Raw genomic sequence first — 18213 nt, 5'->3', positions numbered from 1 at the left:
CTGGAGTTAGAGTGACCACCGAAACGCATTGCATCCGAACTTTTATTCCTTTCAGTCCATTCTCTGCTACTCTTTACTTGTTTCAGTCATTTGACTGCGGCCATGCTGGAGCACCGCCTTTATTCGAGCAAATCGACCCCGGGACTTATTCTTTGTAAGCCCAGTACTTATTCTATCGGTCTCATTTGCCGATCCGCTAAGTGACGGGGACGTAAACACACCAGCATCGGTTGTCAAGCAATACTAGGGAGACAAACACAGACACACAAACACACATATATATACGACAGGCTTCTTTCAGTTTCCGTCTACCAAATCCACTCACAAGGCATCGGTCAGCCCGGAGCTATAGCAGAAGACACTTGCCCAAGATGCCACGCAGTGTGACCGAACCCGGAACCATGTGGTTGGTTAGCAAGCTACTTACCACACAGCCACTCCTGCGCCTACAAGAATAAAATAAATATTCTAGATTTACTCCTCTATGATAATGCTATATGATTTCAGAAATACGTACTGCTGTTTCTAGCAGGTCGTATGAGTTGGTAAGGCGTTCGTTGTCTCGTTAGAAGGAATTTATGGGCGGCTCATTTAGTGGGTAATAAAATCAGAACTGGAATTGAATTCTTGAAGCAATAGAATAAGATGTTGTCGGTGGAGTAAGGAATTTGGGTTGGGTTCAGATGAGATCTGGGAGACTGTAGGAAGATATAAGAGATAATAAATAGAGAATGAGGACACGAGAGAGAGAGAGAAAGAGAGGAGGAGGAGGAGTTGAGGAAGAAGTGTGTTTGCGAAGAGCAGGGTTTGAAGAATGAAAGAAATATGTGTGTGTGGGTGCGGGGAAAAGAAACAAAGGGAGAGAAAGAGAGTTCGTGGGACAAAGAGCATGGGAGATATATAGAGGGAGAGATAGAGGGATGGGGAAAGAGATAAAAGTGATAAATAGAGCGTCTGATGGTGATGGTGGGTGAAAGAGTGGGTGTGGTTAGGTGTGGGAGAGTAGAACACAAAGAAAATTGTTGATGGAAGAGGGAGAGAGAGAGTGAGAGAGAGTGAGAGAGACGCGGTGAGATAAAGAGATAATTAGAAACAATAATGAGGGAGAGATGGAGGGTTACACAGAAAATAGGCAGGGAGAAAGAGTGAGAAGGATAGAAAGGGAGAGAGAGAGAGGTAGAGAGAGGGTGGGTGTTCAATGTAAGAATTAGACAGAGAGAAAGATTGTATGTGCAAGGTGCGATGGGGCTTGGAATGAAATACAAACAAACATTGAAACAGTTAAGCGTTGGTGGGGAGAAAGGGGCAGAATGGGAATAATAATGGTTGATACATTAACGGTGAATGGAGAGAGGGAGAGACGGAGAGAGGGAGAGAGAGAATGAGAGAGTGAGAGAATGAGAGAGAGAGAGAATGAGAGAGAGATAGGGAGAGAGAGAATGAAAGAGAGAGATAGGGAGAGAGAGAATGAGAGAGAGATAGGGAGAGAGAGAATGAGAGAGAGAGAGGGAGAGAGAGAGAGATGAGAGAGAGAGAGGGAGAGAGAGAATGACAGAGAGAGAGGGAGAGAGAGAATGACAGAGAGAGAGTTAGGGAGAGAGAGAATGACAGAGAGAGAGAGAGTTAGGGAGAGAGAGAAAATGACAGAGAGAGAGGGGGAGAGAGAATGAGAGAGAATGAGAGAGAGATGAGGGAGAGAAGAGAGAATGAGAGAGAGATAGGGAGAGAGAGAATGAGAGAGAGAGAGAGAATGAGAGAGATACAGGGAGAGAAAATGAGAGAGAGATTAAGAAAGAATGAGAAAGGGAGAGACAGACAGACAGCGACAGAGAAAGTGCAATGAAATGAGAATGATTTAAAAGAAATAAATGTACGAAAGAGGAACTCACACATACACACACACACACATACGCATACACATACACACGCATATATAGATATACGAATATGTGTGTGCGCATGTCTGTGTGTGTGTGTGTGTGTATGCGATTGGGTTGTATGCGTACGTGCGTAGCTGTGTTTGCCTTTAATTGTGATGTGACTAAATACTCCAAACTTGATGCGAATATAAAACCTTTTTATTCTCTACTTGGTATCTCCAAACGCTCTACAACATGTATGTATGTGTGTGTGTGTGTTTGTGTGTATATGTGTGTGTGTGTTTGTGTGTGTTTGTGTGTGCGTGTGTGTATATGTGTGTGTGTTTGTGTGTGTGTGTGTTTGTGTGTATGTGTGTGTGTTTGTGTGTGTTTGTGTGTGTGTGTGTTTGTGGGTGTTTGTGTGTGTGTGTGTTTGTGTGTGTTTGTGTTTGTGTGTTTGTGTGTGTGATTGTGTGTATGTGTGTGTGTGTGATTGTGTGTGTGTATTTGTATGCGTGTGTGTGTGTGAATGTGCATATGTGGTTATGCGCACACTAGTGTACGTGTGTATGCACCGTTGACAAATGGCAAGACAAAACGAGGGGCTGCGATAAAATACATTTACGTATAAATTGGTTCTTCCTTGTGAAATACATACATATATATGTACATGTATATATGTATGTATCTAACTATATATTTATGTATCTCTTTATTTATCAATCTATCGATCTAGCTATCTATCTATGATTGACCGCCGAATCCACAAATTTTTATTTATTCTCTCCCTGTTGATTTCCTCTTGTTGTTCCTTTCTGTTGTAGAGCGTAGGTTCGAAAAGTAAAAGACTTTCTAATCTTCCCCAGCGTCAAACTAATACACCTGCTTCTTGTTTATACTGTGTATACATTTCTCTCCGTCTTTTGTTTTTTCTGTAAATTTCAACTATATATATACAAAGTATATATATATATATATATATATATATATATATATATATATATATATATATATGGAGTGGCTGTGTGGTAAGTAGCTTGTTTACCAACCACATGGTTCCGGGTTCAGTCCCACTGCGTGGCACCTTGGTCAAGTGTCTTCTACTATAGCCTCGGGCCGACCAAAGCCTTGTGAGTGGATTTGGTAGACGGAAACTGAAAGAAGCCCGTCGTATATATGTATATATATATATATGCGTGTCGGTGTCTGTGCCCCTAGCATTGCTTGACAACCGATGCTGGTGTGTTTATGTCCCCGTTACTTAGCGGTTCGGCAAAAGAGACCGATAGACTAAGTACTGGGCTTACAAAAGAATAAGTCCCGGGGTCGAGTTGCTCGATTAAAGGCGGTGCTCCAGCATGGCCGCAGTCAGCTGACTGAAACAAGTAAGAGAGTAAAAGAGTAAAGAGTAAAAGAGTATATATATATATGTTTATTCGTTCCTGGGGACACCAAAATATGATATTAAAAATAGCAAATGAGGATAAGAGGGGGAGAAGTAGGGGCAGGATAAAGAGGAATATAACAATAGCAACAGCAACATTAACAAGAAAAACAAACCAACCAGTTGGAGGAGGACAACGACTTCCCTCATTTTAGTCTCTCCTCTACACCTGGATAATCAATTTCAAGCGAAAGGAAACCATAGACACAATTCACCACAGTATGTGGTGAATCAATTTTCCTAAACCCTAATTATAATTATGTTTATAATTATAACATATATATATATATATATCACCGTGATCACCGAGACCGACCAGGCTATCAGATGTTGCTACACATCACTGGTTACAATGCGCTTCGCATTGTTTTAGCCGCCAAATGACGCCACCCCGCTGGCTGAGCGAGCAGGCCAACAGAAGAAAGAGTGAGAGAAAGTTGTTCCGAAAGAGTACATCAGGAATCGCCACCCCACTCCCTGCCGCAGTCTCGTGGAGCTTTTGGTGTCTTCGCTCAATAAACACTCACAACACCCGGTCTGGGAATCGAAACCGCGAGTCCGCTGCCGTCACCTCCGGGCCATTGCGCCTCCATACATATATATATATATATATATATATATATATATACAATACAGAAATAAGTAGTGAAGAGACTGTTGTTTGTCTTCGTGGGCAACACTTTATGGTTTAATAAAACCAATAAACAGGGTACGATGGACTTCTCAGAAAGCGTAAATATTCAGCTTTTCGGAAACAGTTCTTCATCGGGGAAAATTTGAAGGGAAACAAATTAATGACACGTAATAGACATTTAAAACAAGTAAGTTACAAAAGAATCTAGTATATTTACACCTCTGAATAGGCGTACTCGCGCAGCGCGTGTGTCAGTGTCTGTGTGTGTGTCCGTGTGTCCGTGTGACATACAGTGAGGGAAGGTGTGATATACATCGTGTGCGAAGATCAGGCTGACAAACAGATAGACAGAAAACGAATAGACAAAAGAAAAAAGAAGTACTAATTATGTCACGACGGCGTATTATGCGGCCATTTTGTTTACTATCCGCCATATTATTTCTTCCCCTCTGTTTTATTTGCTCACTCCTTCAATGTATTCTTTATAGAATAATTTATTGACATGATTTTAATAGTCGACGATTTACAATGCTTATTTTTGTTTGTTTGTTTAAACACGTATTTTTTTGTTATTTCATCAACAATGTTATTAACAAAACTTAAATAACATACAAAGAACAAGACATAGGAAAAGAAAGCAGCCACTGGCAGTTTTGAACATGTTTTACTGCATGGCTGACGTGTTAGATACGTACGCTCACACATTCACTGACAAACATGTCTCCACGTATTTTGTATATATTTGCGCAGAGTCTATGGTTAATCAATAAGAAGAACCGGGATTATTTATTAAGAGAATTCAAGTTAATTTATAAAACAATAATGAAATGTTTTCATACACTCCATTTCTATAGCTTATCAGTTAGTCCCTCTCTCTCTCTCCCCCACTCCCTGTCTGTCTGTCTCTCTCTCTCTCATTCTCTCTCTCTCTCTCTCTCATTCTCTCTCTCTCTCTCTCTATCTATCTCTCTATATATATCACTTCCTCTCCCTGCTACATATTTTGTCTATCTCACTTTCTGGAGCTTTGCCTCCTTCTTTCCTAATTGCTTTTTTTAAATATTTATGTATGTTCTATATAATATATATATATATATGGAGAGAGAGCGAGAGAAGACAGAGAGACACAAACAAATACACACACATTGATAAATAGATAGATAAACAGATAGACAGACAGACAGACAGATAGATAGATAGATAGATAGATAGATAGATAGATAGATAGATAGATAGATAGATATGTTTCTTTATTAGCCACACAGGGCTGCACACAGATAGAACAAATTACAAGGTAGAGCTTTTCTTTTGAAGGTTTAAAAAAAAAATAATAATAATAATAATAATAATAATAATAATAATAAAAGAAAAAATAAAATAAAATAAAAAGGGGGGGGTCGATCAAAAGGGATCCTAAAGGGAGGGAAGGAGGACAAAAAGGGGGGGGTTAAAAAAAAAAGGGGGAGAGAAAAAAAATTGAACAATAGGGATCGTTATCACAGAAATGTCAATATGAAGTGTAAAGGGGAGGACAGGTGAGGTTTACCCGTGGAAAGAAAAGCCTACGGAAAAGACCACGGCAACCTCGGTCAATGAAGTCACATGTTATATTTCTTTTTTTTTTTTTTGCAAATAAGCAACTCTCTGTATTAATTTTTACGGTTCATAGAATCATAGTCAAGGTGGCTTCGTCATTCATACGTGCCATCCTTGCTACATTCACCCATCTTTTTTTAAAACATTCACTAGACAAAACTTGCCTCTCTACTCTCACTTTTTTCTTCAAGTGATACTTGAAGAAGTTGATGAGAGATTGACCAGAGAGGAAAGTGTTTGTCTCTAATCCTTTCAGACGCGTCCACCAGATACATTCTTTCGCCATAGCCACAAGTATGATAAAAATAGCTCTTCCTTCCCGTTTGAAGGAAGGAGGCGTGACGATATTAACGATAGACTCGGCGGATAAACCGACACGTCCCACACGTGACAGCAGTCGTTCGACATAAGCCCACAGGTGGGAAATTGCTGGACACTGCACGATTGCGTGCAGAGCGGTTTCGTCGCTCTGCCCGCATCTCGGGCAGGTCGGCCCCGTGTTTCTCGAGCCATGCCTATAGAGCTTATCCCGAACGGGTAGCGCTTCTCGGTAGCACCGCCAGGCCAGGGATCTCTGGAAGTTGTCCATAGGTCCCGGGCCGAAAGTCGTTTGAAACAGGCGGTCAGGTAGGTATTCCTCGTCGACGCCCAGGTTTGCCCCGAGCTCGTCGTCGTACCTCCCCTCCACTAATCCCCTATAGAATGCTTTGGTTGTGTTGAAGTCACTCAAGGTCGACCCGGGACGGCAGAGTTGCTTGAGAGCAACGCGACACTCGCGGTGCCATTCGCCCTTCCTCGGCCTCTTTTTGATCCACGACTGTAGTTCGGTCATGGAGACGAGTTGCGGGAATGCGTGCCTCACAAACGGCGACCACACCTGTTCACCGTCGTCTACATAGAGCCGGAGATGTCGCAGTCTCAGCGCGTGTCTGCGCATCATCAACCACGGCATGCCCACCCCTCCTTTTAACGGGTGTTGACAGCAAATGGATCGCCTGACCATCGGGACGCATCCTTTCCACAAGAAGCGGAAGAGGATGCGTTCTAGTTTGGTGATGGTAGGGTCGGGACAAGGTACGACGGTCAGGCGGTAGTAGATGATGGACGCGATGTACGCGTTCACCACCTCCGCCCGACCTTTTAGGGACAGTTTCCTCTCGGCCCATTGCTGGGCGAGAGTGACCACCCTACTCGTTATCTCGTTCCAGTTCTTCTCCATTTGGAGGTCCGGACCGAACCAGACCCCGAGCAACTCAACCGGGCCGTCTGTCCAGCGTCCCACGACGGAGGTACTGGTGGACGGCATGGGTTTGCTTCTCCAGGTGCCGAGCCGCAAGCCCACTGACTTTTCCCGGTTGATTTTTGCTCCTGTCACCGCTTCGTAGTCTTTCAGTGTCTCGCCGACCCGCTCGATGTGCTCGTGGCTTGACACTATGACGGTGACGTCGTCCGCGTATGCAGACACGCTCGTCCCGCATCCTAATTCTCGCGGGATGCCCCTCAGAGTCGCCAGCTTCCGCAGTAGTGGCTCAAGAGTCAATACGTATAGAAGCGCCGAGAGGGGGCATCCCTGACGGACCGAACGTGCAATGTCGAAGGGTCTCGATAGATGTCCATTTACGCGAATTACCGAACGGATGCCTCTGTACAAGGCAGCTATCCAGCCGCGGAAGACGGGACCGAAACCAGCCGCTCTCAGGACTGCCTCCAAGTATCGATGGTCTACCCTATCAAAGGCTTTCGATTGATCCAAGTTGATCAGGGCCCCACCCATGCCAGGTTCGTTAACTACCCTGTCTATGATGTAGCGCATCAGATGGAGGTTGTCATGGATGCTCCGGCCCGGCACGGCGCACGTTTGTGCGTTGTCGACCAGTTTCTCCATGACAAGCGCCAACCTCTTGGCTAACACCTTTGTCAAAATTTTCAGGTCTGCATTGAGCAGAGTGATTGGCCTAAAGTTATCTATAATGTTTCCCTTGTTTGGATCTTTCTTCAGCAGAGTTACAGCTCCTCGACTCACAAAACCGGGTATGCTCCCGTTTTGCTGCCAGTTGCAGTATACCGCTGCCAAGACGTCTCCAAACAAGTCTGGCATACAATAGTAAAATTCGTAGGGTAGACCATCCAAACCCGGTGATTTGTCCCTCGAGCATTCTGCCATCGCTTCCCGCACTTCCGCCGCCGTGATGGCACCTTCGCAGCACCCTGCCTTTCTTGTCGAGAGTCGTGGCAGGCTATGTAGGTAGGCACTGAAGTCTACCCTACGTTCTTGCCCTCCACTCGTCCCGAACAGTCGGGGAAAATGCTGCTGAAAGGCCTCACACATTTTACTTGGCTCGAGCAATTCGCGCCCCTAGATAGATAGATAGATAGATAGATAGATAGATAGATAGATAGATAGATAGATAGATAGATAGATAGATAGATAGATAGATAGATAGATAGATAGATAGATAGATAGATAGATAGATAGATAGATAGGTATGTAGGTAGGTAGATAGATAAATAGATGCGAATCAATTTTGCAGGAAGACATTTTGTACATGAATCTGCGGGGGCGTGATTGTCTGCTGTATATTATGAATGTTATTATTCATTCATTAAATATTAACTGGTGCACATTTGTAAAAGTGTATGTATATGAATTATATATGCCGCACATGAACACACAGAGAGGGAGACTCATGCAGAGTTACGAATACTAAAACGTGCGCCAATATATATGCAGGTACGCAGGGGAGATATGGTGCTGGAGAGCGACCAATTTATTATAACATAGGTTTGTCTGTTGAAGAAGTTAGCTTAGAAATGAAAGTCTGAGTTCGAGGAAAGTGCATGCCAGTTATTTCTACAATTTTTCGGATTGTGTGAGAAATTTTGTAAGACATCTAAGATTACACACACACATTTCTTACTTATTTCGTACTTAAAAAAGTACATTCTTAACAAGTTGGCTAAATTTATAACCAAGAACTACCATTTGCACAAGAGGACGGGAGCCAATCAGATTCACATTGATCCAAAGGAATTTGTAAGTAATTCTTGAGAAACTGGAAGAGAAAACGCCTAAGTTTGTCAACATCTCACTGCGACCAGTCTGGCATTTTTCCTTTCCTGTTCACAATCATGTATAAGGCAGCACGCTGGCAGAAACGTTAGCACGCCGGGCGAATTGCGTAGCCGTATTTCATCTGCCGTTACTTTCTGAGTTCAAATTCCGCCGAGGTAGACTTTGCTTTTCATCCTTTCGTGGTCGATTAAATAAGTACCAGTTACGCACTGGAGTCTATGTAATCAACTTAATTCGTTTGTCTGTCCTTGTTTGTCACCTCTGTGTTTAGCCCCTTGTGGGTAGTAAAGAAATAGGTATTTCGTCTGCCGCTATATTCTGAGTTCAAATTCTACCGAGGTTTACTTTGCCTTTCATCCTCTCGAGGCCCATAAATTAAGTACCATTTACGCACTGGGGTCGATATAATCCACTTAATCCGTTTGTCTGTCCTTGTTTGCTCTCTCGTTGTTTAGCCCCTTGTGAGCAATAGAAAAACCAAGGAAGTTTAGCAAGCTGGACGAAATACTTAGCCGTATTTCGTCGCTCTTTAAGTTATGAGTTGAAATTCCGCATTGGCTGACATTGCCTTTCATCATTTCAGCGAGGATGAATTAAATACCAGTTGCGTACTGGGGTAGATCTAATCGACTGGCTCCTCCTCATACCCAAATTTCACAGCGTGTGCCTGATATATCCACAGGTGACCAACAGTCAACCGCCTTTCAAGCCGAATTGTGCCAACGCATTCGTTATCATTGCCATTTAAAGTTGTGAGCACCAGAACTTGTGTCTATTGCAATCTGAGTTAGAGCTGTGGGATTAATTAATTTTGTTAACTTAAAGTATATATACACGTTACATGAGGCGTTGACGTATTGAAGGCTTCGTTTTTTTTTGTTTTTTTTTATTTGTACACATATCCACTTTAGAAAATTACTTCATATATTTCTAACCAATAAATCGATAACAATAAATACATTGCATTTATGCACATACATATAGATAGATAGATATATATATAGAGAGAGAGACGGATAGATAGACAGACAAGCAGACAAATATATAGATACAAACATACATGCATACATAAATACATAGAGAAATAGAAAGACAGATAGACAGACAGACTGGCAGATAGATAGATTGATAGATATATAGATAGATAGATAGATAGATAGATACATACATACATACATAACTACATACATAATAGATAGACAGATAGATTAATAAGTTGATAGATAGATGGATAGATAGACACACAGACAGACATACATACAGACAGACAGGTAGATAGATAGATAGATAGATAGATAGATAGATAGATAGATAGATAGATAGATAGATAGATAAATAGATAGATAGATAGATAGATAGATAGATAGATAGATAGATAGATAGAAGATAGATAGATAGATAGATAGATAGATAGATAGACAGATAGATTAGAGCATTTTCTCCAGATTAAAATTTGACATTGGAGCAAGACTCGATACCATACATATCTATCTTGGGACAACATCTGTGCAGAATATTCTCAATCATCAATTCCGAATATAGGAGGAATTTATTAGTTCTTGATCATTATTTTCAATTTGTCCAGGAATGTGTGTCATGTAAAAGGCAGTCAGTGGCTACAAATAAACACACTCACACACACACATGCCCGTGCACGCATGCACACGTACACACACACACATGTCCGTGCACGCACTAGCACGTACATATATACACACAGACACACAAGCGCATATATATTCAGGGCCAGATATGCACACGCTCAGATACGCACGCACACACATACACACACACACATGTACAGACCTGTAGATAAATAGATATATACTTTTTTTACTCTTTGACTTGCTTCAGTCATTTGGCTGTGGCCATGCTGGAGCACAACCTTTTTAGTCAAGCAAATCGACCCCAGGACTTATTCTTTGTAAGCCTAGTACTCATTCTATCGGTTTTTTTTGCCGAACCGCTAAATTACGGGGACATAAACACACCAACGTCTGTTGTCAAGCGATGTTGGTGGGACAAACACACACACACACACGCACATTAACACACACATACACACACATATATATATACATATATACGACGGGCTTCTTTGAGTTTCCGTCAACCAAATCCACTCACAAGACTTTGGTCGACCAAAGGATATAGTAGAAGACACTTGCCCAAAGTTCCAACCAGTGGGACTGAACCCGGAACCATGTGGTTCGTAAGCAAGCTACTTACTATACAACCACTCCTACGACTGTGTAGATACATAAACAGAGACATAGTGAGTGAAAGCGACCACATTAAAAAATGTGCTTATATGCACCCATGTATGTGTGAGCGAGCGTGTGTGTGTGTACGTGTGTGTGTGTGTACGTGTGTGCGCGTGTATATTCGTGTGTGCATCCATTAATTTAGTGTTCGGGAAACTTCTTTCAGTATGCTTATAAAAGCTCCAAATCCATAGTGCCGGCTCCGCATGTATATGATATCCGTAGGGCAGCAAGATATGTTTCTTTATTGGCCACACAGGGCTGAACACAGAGGGGACAAAATACAAAGTAGAGCCTTACTTTTTGCGAAGAGAAGGAAAAAAAATATATATATATATATATATATATATATATATATATATAGATAAGAAAGTTGGTTTGTGAAAGCACGTGGTTGAATATATAGAAAATAGTAAAAAGTGAAAAAACTACAGAAGGCTTAAAGGTTAAAAAATATAAGCGATATATATATATATACATGGAGGCGCAATGGGCTAGTGGTTAGGACAGTGGACTCGCGGTCGCAAGATCGCGGTTTAGAGAGAGAGACAGACAGAGAGAGATTAATGGATAGATATATAGATAGACAGACAGAGAGACAGACGGACGGACGGATAGAAAAATAGATAGATACATACGTATAGAGATGGCTCGACAGACAGACAGTCGGGTGATGAGACAGACAGATAGATGGATACGTACATAAACAGTCACTTATAGTATTTTCGTATGCGTGTATAAATATTATAATTTCCTAGTTCTAACAATTCCAGTCTAGTCTAGCATTTAAATGACAACTGCACATGCATGAAACCCACGCCTGCTACATTTTTCCATAGAGAGGAATCTGTAATTTGTAGTCATTCGTCTCCAGTGAATGTGAGCCAATATTTGTTACTGTACAGACTTATCTATTGGTTTGCACGTGTCTGCAATATTGAAATGCACTTTGAAATAGAAAAATCGATGAAAGCCGTGTTAATCGATTTCTAAGAATATTTTACATTAAGGGGAGTGAATATAAATCTGAATATGAATCAATGCACAGTTAATGTTCATATGTAATATTATTGTGCAGTTGACCGACGAACATTAAAGCGAGTGAATATCTTGTATAACAAACAAAGGATCAATAGAGAAACATATTGCATTTGCTAAGCTAATAGACACTCGAATACAATAGGAATTCGTCTTTTTAAGATGAAGATTCATTGAAGATGAGGTTTGGCAGATGAAGGCCGAAATATAAAGATGTGTGAAGCTTCTGTTTGGGAGATGGGAGTAGGGAAGACAGAGATCTGTTAAGGTTCTTGTCGGGAGATGTGAGTAGGAATTTTAATATTTATGTGTGTTTAGTTTAAAAGATGGTGGGTGGAACTGAAAGATTCTCGAAGGTAAGATTCGGAAATATGAGGGTTGGAAGATAAGTTATTGTAACAATGAGCTTTGTTGCATAAGATCCGGAAGTGGCCGGGCTGCATGTGTATTATAAAACTGTCATATTAAGAAGAGAAACGTTTTAAATGTAATGTTCTCGTGAGATTAGAAGAATCTGTGTCTGTGAGTTAGGGTTGACAGGCGAAAGGTGAAAGATGGTGTTCTATGGAAATAATAATGTTTAGAAATTTAGAAAAAAAAATATGGCGATGGGATTTAGATGACATATGCATTTGAATATATGATTTGCATCGTGAAATTTTTCCGGTGATGAGTTGGTAAAATGGATTGTGAAAACCACGAACGTGGTTATGAGGAAGGTACAATGGAGGCTAAAACTATTTTAACAATTCGGGGTAAAAATGCGGAGGTATGTTAGAGTAAAGTTATGTGGACGCACATGGCCTAGTGGTTAGAGCAGCGGATTCGCGGTCGAAGGATCGGAGGTTCGAATCTCAGACCGGGCGTTGTGTGTGTTTATGAGCGAAACACCTAAGTTCCGTCAGAAAGTAATGGCGAACTTCTGCTGACTCTTTCGCCACAACTCAATAATAATAATTAAAATTTAATTACAGCAAAATATTATTATCATTATGATCAGTATTATTATTGTTGTTGTTATTCGGTAGTCCTACCTTTATCACGTGCTTTCACTGCCCTACCGAGTGCAGCTGTGTGTGCCTTGGGTATGTGTTGTGGTTTGTTGTGATATTCTTATTTTTACTGTATTGAAAGTGTTTTACGTAGAATGTGTACGGCGCCTAGTAGCGCTATTTACTATATGTTATTTGCACTTGATGTTTTTGTTATGTATTTGTCTGAATATTTTTTTAATCGTACCTAATGCGCCTACTTATGATACTAATTGCTTTTGTCTTTAGATTCCATGATCGAGTTACCTCTATTACCAGATCTTTGTATTTTGAAAATTTCTCCGTTTCTGTTTGAGAAACATTGTCATCTGTTGGTATTGATACATCGATTAGAAAGCATTCTTCTTCTTATTATCATTATTATTATTATTATCATTATTATTATTATTATATTATTATTATTATTATTATTATTATTATTATTATTATTATTATTGTTGTTGTTGTTGTTGTTATTATTATTATTATTATTAGAATTATTAGAATTATTAGAATTATTATTAATTCCATCATCATCATCATCATCATCATCATCATCATCATCATTATTATTATTATTATTATTATTATTATTATTATTACTATTATTATTATTATCATTATTATTGCTGGATTGAAGAGTTAAAATATGAAATAAATATTAAAGTTTGGTGTATTTGATTCATACTCACTGATTATACTTTAGATTTGATGAATCTCACAACCCCAGTCTCTCACAATTGATAATTATCGGTTCTATCTTATACAGGGAATTTCAATAATCGATATGTCAATTACAGTACTCTACACTATTTATTATATAACCGCTAACATTCTGGTAGGGAAGTTCATGTGTGCCTGTGTATGTGTGTATGTATGTATGTATGTATGTATGTATGTGTGTCTGTATGTATGTATGTATGTATGCAGACATGTATGTATAGAGAGGGAGAGAAAGAGGGAGAGACAGATAGACAGATTGATAGACAGACAAACAAATACGCAGACATAGATAGATTGATATATAGATACATGCATACATACATAGATGGTTAGATAGCTAGCTAAAGAGAGAGAGAGATAGATAAATAAATAGATAGATAGACAGACAAACAGACAGATAGATAGATAGATAGATAGATAGATAGATAGATAGATAGATAGATAGATAGATAGATAGATAGATAGATAGATAGATAGATAAGTAGATAGATAAATAGATAGATAGATAGATAGATAGGTAGGTAGATAGATAGATAGATAGATAGATAGATAGATAGATAGATAGATAGATAGATAGATAGATGAAAACTTGAAACCAACTATTTTGTTCAAGTGCAAGCAGTAGGAAACTGCAGATCTGATGACTCTAGGTTTCGGACGTTATCAAGAAGAAATCTATGCCTTCTTCGGAGCCTTCCTCTCAAAGGCATAACAGTCCTCCGGTCCTTTCACTTACGATGCCCCACCTAATGGTGCGAATGGCTCGTATTCGACATTGATTTTGGCATCAAGACCTGTCCAGCCAGATCGATAGATATTCAGACACACATACATGTATCTGGAATGTTCATATATTCATATAAAAGCGTTGGACTTCTTTGGAGCAGGTGAAGAGATGCGCTTCCATTGCATGGATTACCCCTTGGTCTCTGGCTCAAAGCGATAAAACAAGCACTTATCCCGGGTTAGGAACCGTTCAGAGAAGCCGACTGGATCTGCCTGAAGCTATGTCAGATGTTCATGTGATGCCACCGAGCAGAAACCTTCGCCATATCATCTTCATTGTAAAGAACATACTAAACTCTCTCACGGGATAGGCCAGTGGCATTGGATATTTGATTTATAGTCAATTGACGGTGGTGAACAGTATCAATGTCTCTTTCGGTTGTGGCAGTCGCAAGACTTATTTGAATCGAACTTCCCCTCCGTTACCCTCATTAACACGGTTAATTAATCTAGACCAAAAACCCTTAATGAAGAAACTATGACAGTATGAATATCTGTGGGGGTTAACACATTATCTGCAAGGCCTTTTCTACAAGGACTTGATAACACCACGATGCCAAATTTTGTCCAGTTTCAAGAGACGTCACAACTAGCTACATCTGAAGTCTTCTTTGAACCCTCATGTATCATTTTACCTGGAAAGAAACAATGCTGCTATTTATAAGAATGTTGGCTATTGATGCCTGCAGGATTTCGCTGCTCTAGCGGCAACCCTTCTTAGTCACCCCGTATATGCGATATCAACATGGCAACACCCTCTGCTCGATTTCAAAGATATTCTTTGATTAAATACGAAAAGTAATTCCTTTGCCAATTTTAGCTATGTTGTTGTTGTTCTTCTTCGTTTCATCTTCAATGTGAATGATCGTGTTACAGTCTCGTGATATCAGTTAGAGTGTGTATAATTTTCAAACCAGAGATTTGATCTTATCAGATGAATCATATATACTTTAAATGTGGAGGCGCAATGGCCCAGTGGTTAGGGCAGCGGACTCGCGTTCGTAGGATCGCGGTTTCGATTCCCAGACCGGGCGTTGTGAGTGTTTATTGAGCGAAAACACCTACAGCACTACGAGGCTCCGACAGGGCATGGTGGTGATCCCTGCTGTACTCTTTCACCACAACTTTCTCTCACTCTTACTTCCTGTTTCCGTTGTGCCTGTATTTCAAAGGGCAGGCCTTGTCACTCTCTGTGTCACGCTGAATATCCCCGAGAACTGCGTTAAGGGTACACGTGTCTGTGGAGTGCTCAGCCACTTACACGTTAATTTCACGAGCGGGCTGTTCCGTTGATTCTGATCAACCGGAACCCTCGTCGTCGTAACCGACGGAGTGCTTCCATCCATACCTTAAATATACGCATAATTAATGCGTTCCAAACGTTTTGTTACTTGCAGGGAGGGTACGTATTACTACAAGACTCGATAAATACTAGACGCATATATCTTAATAAACTATAGACGTTCGATTAATAACGTCTCAGAAACTCGTGTAGTAATACACACACGTATATACTTATACAAAGACATATATACAAAGATTAATATATATATATATATATATAGGCATACGTACGTCTGTGTGTTTCTACATTCATGTAAAATAATATTAATAATCTATTCTGAAGCAACTTTAAGAATAACAATTGTGCATCTGCTCTTAGTATGAATGATAATACAACGGAATTGTGTCAAATAGGATGTATCTGAACACAAACACACAAGTATACACACATTCATATATCATATATATAAATGTGTGTGTATGTATTTATATATATATACGTTAGAAGACATTCGTTAAAGCTGGGTATGTTAAAATCCTTGATAGCAAAGATTGCTTCATCCCACAGGTTGTGGTATTTTCCAAGAGATATAAAAATCATGTATATCTGGGAATTAATCAATTCTGTGTCACATATTCCAAAGATTCAATTTATTTTATTTGGGTATTTTATTGTTTATTTCATTTAATTTTTCATTTTTATTTCTTTTCCGCAAAACTTTGCTTCAGTATAAGATAACAACAACGTTCCATGGTGTTCTAAGTCTTACGTCAATCATGAGAGGAAAAATTACGTTATGCCATAAAGTATAAAGTATCTATCTTTGCATAATAAGGAAGAAAAATTAATGTTTGCCAAATAATATTCATGAGCTTGTCATATGCCAAAAACGGATGAGGTCGCAGTGATACGGAATGCGAAGTTTTAATTTATTAAATATTTTCTTTCTACACAATGAAAGTCGAACACTTCATGTAAGAGAGAAACACACTGAGGCAGAAGAAAAATATATATGGAAGGCAGTGTTTAAGATTGATACAGTCTTCTTTGCGATCTACGAAGGCATCAGATTGCAAAGACGCAAATTGTTTGTATTGATTATTTCCATGTGTGTGTCTATGTGTGTATGTGTTAAATGTTAGAGTTTGTGTTTGTGTGTTTATATCTATGCATCTATATGTGTGTATATATAAATATATATATATTTATATATACATATATCATTATATATATATATATATAATATATTATATATATATATATATATATATATATAATATATTATATATATATAATGATATCATTATATATATATATTATATATATATATATATATTATATATATATATATATATATATATATATATATATATATATATATATATACAGATATACAGACACAAACACACTGATTCACACGTGGAAGTATATATATATATATATATATATATATATGTATGTATATTAATAGTAATGGTATGACAAAAAATAATGAATGAGACCTCGATGTTATGTAAATAGAGGAATTTATCTGTAAATATATATGTGACAATTATTCAGTTGGCCTAATAAAGCTCCGAGTTTCGGAAGTCGGAGAGGAAATCTGCTCCGGTATCTCGTCAGTTATTAAGAAAATCATATGTATATATATGTGTGTGTGGGTGTTTGTGTGTGTGTGTGTGTATACTTCCAGATATGGATATATGTAAATGCCTGTACTAATGCATATATGTAATATACGTGTTTTATTGACGGTGATCCATTCTAGATATCCAAATGCTTTTTCAAACAAAATTTAAAAGCCTAGATGTTGCTATATTTTGATGCACAAACTCTGAGACCTGAGTGCCCCGCATCCTATTACAGAAACAGCTGTAAGGTATTAAAGTTCATTGCATCATTTCTTTTATCTGTCATATCATTCCTACAGATGTGTTTGTATGCATATACGTGCAGCTGTTTTGCACGCATATTCAAATGCAATGGTTATAACAGATACGTATGGAATAATATAACAAAATATCGCGTGTGTTTATGGAATCTGCATGTTTTGTGCGATTGATTCCGGTTTTACATGAAGTAAAGTAACGAATTGTGTCTGCTTCTTTTGTTTACTCAAGAATTCGCAACGACCTCTCGAACCCACAAGAGTAAACGAGAGAAAGAGAGGCAGTCAGAAACAAGGCAAATGCCTCTTGTATTTGAACACTATACAAATATTCCTTTAAAAAAAACTCTTAAGTTTTCTAAATTTAATTGTTTTCCATACTTAAAGTTGAAAAAGTCTTAATGGCTGAAACCGGTACTGAAGTGTTTCATATGAAATTATTTTAGCATTTTCTATCTTGACTATTTTTCCGATATATATAAACTCGTGTGTTCCTTTTCAACCTTCTACACCACATACACGCTCACACACACACACACATACACACACACACACACACACACACACACACACATATATATATATACATGTG

At 39.1% G+C, this 18213-nt stretch overlaps 1 long non-coding RNA gene across 1 annotated transcript in view; it reads right to left on the bottom strand.

The window, feature by feature from the left end:
- Positions 1 to 13140: 13140 nt before the first annotated feature.
- Positions 13141 to 18213, bottom strand: part of LOC118761349 — a 19835-nt gene continuing 14762 nt past the window's right edge. Inside the window, exon 3 of the long non-coding RNA XR_004997306.1 lies at positions 13141 to 13304. This is a non-coding gene — a long non-coding RNA (uncharacterized LOC118761349). The remainder of the gene's footprint in view (positions 13305 to 18213) is intronic.

The sequence above is a fragment of the Octopus sinensis genome, unplaced genomic scaffold (genome assembly GCF_006345805.1).
Source record: "Octopus sinensis unplaced genomic scaffold, ASM634580v1 Contig12514, whole genome shotgun sequence".
In the NCBI taxonomy this organism is placed as follows: Eukaryota; Metazoa; Mollusca; class Cephalopoda; order Octopoda; family Octopodidae; genus Octopus; species Octopus sinensis.
Note: the sequence above shows the minus strand (reverse complement) of the source record. Positions and strands in the feature narration are given on the sequence as shown.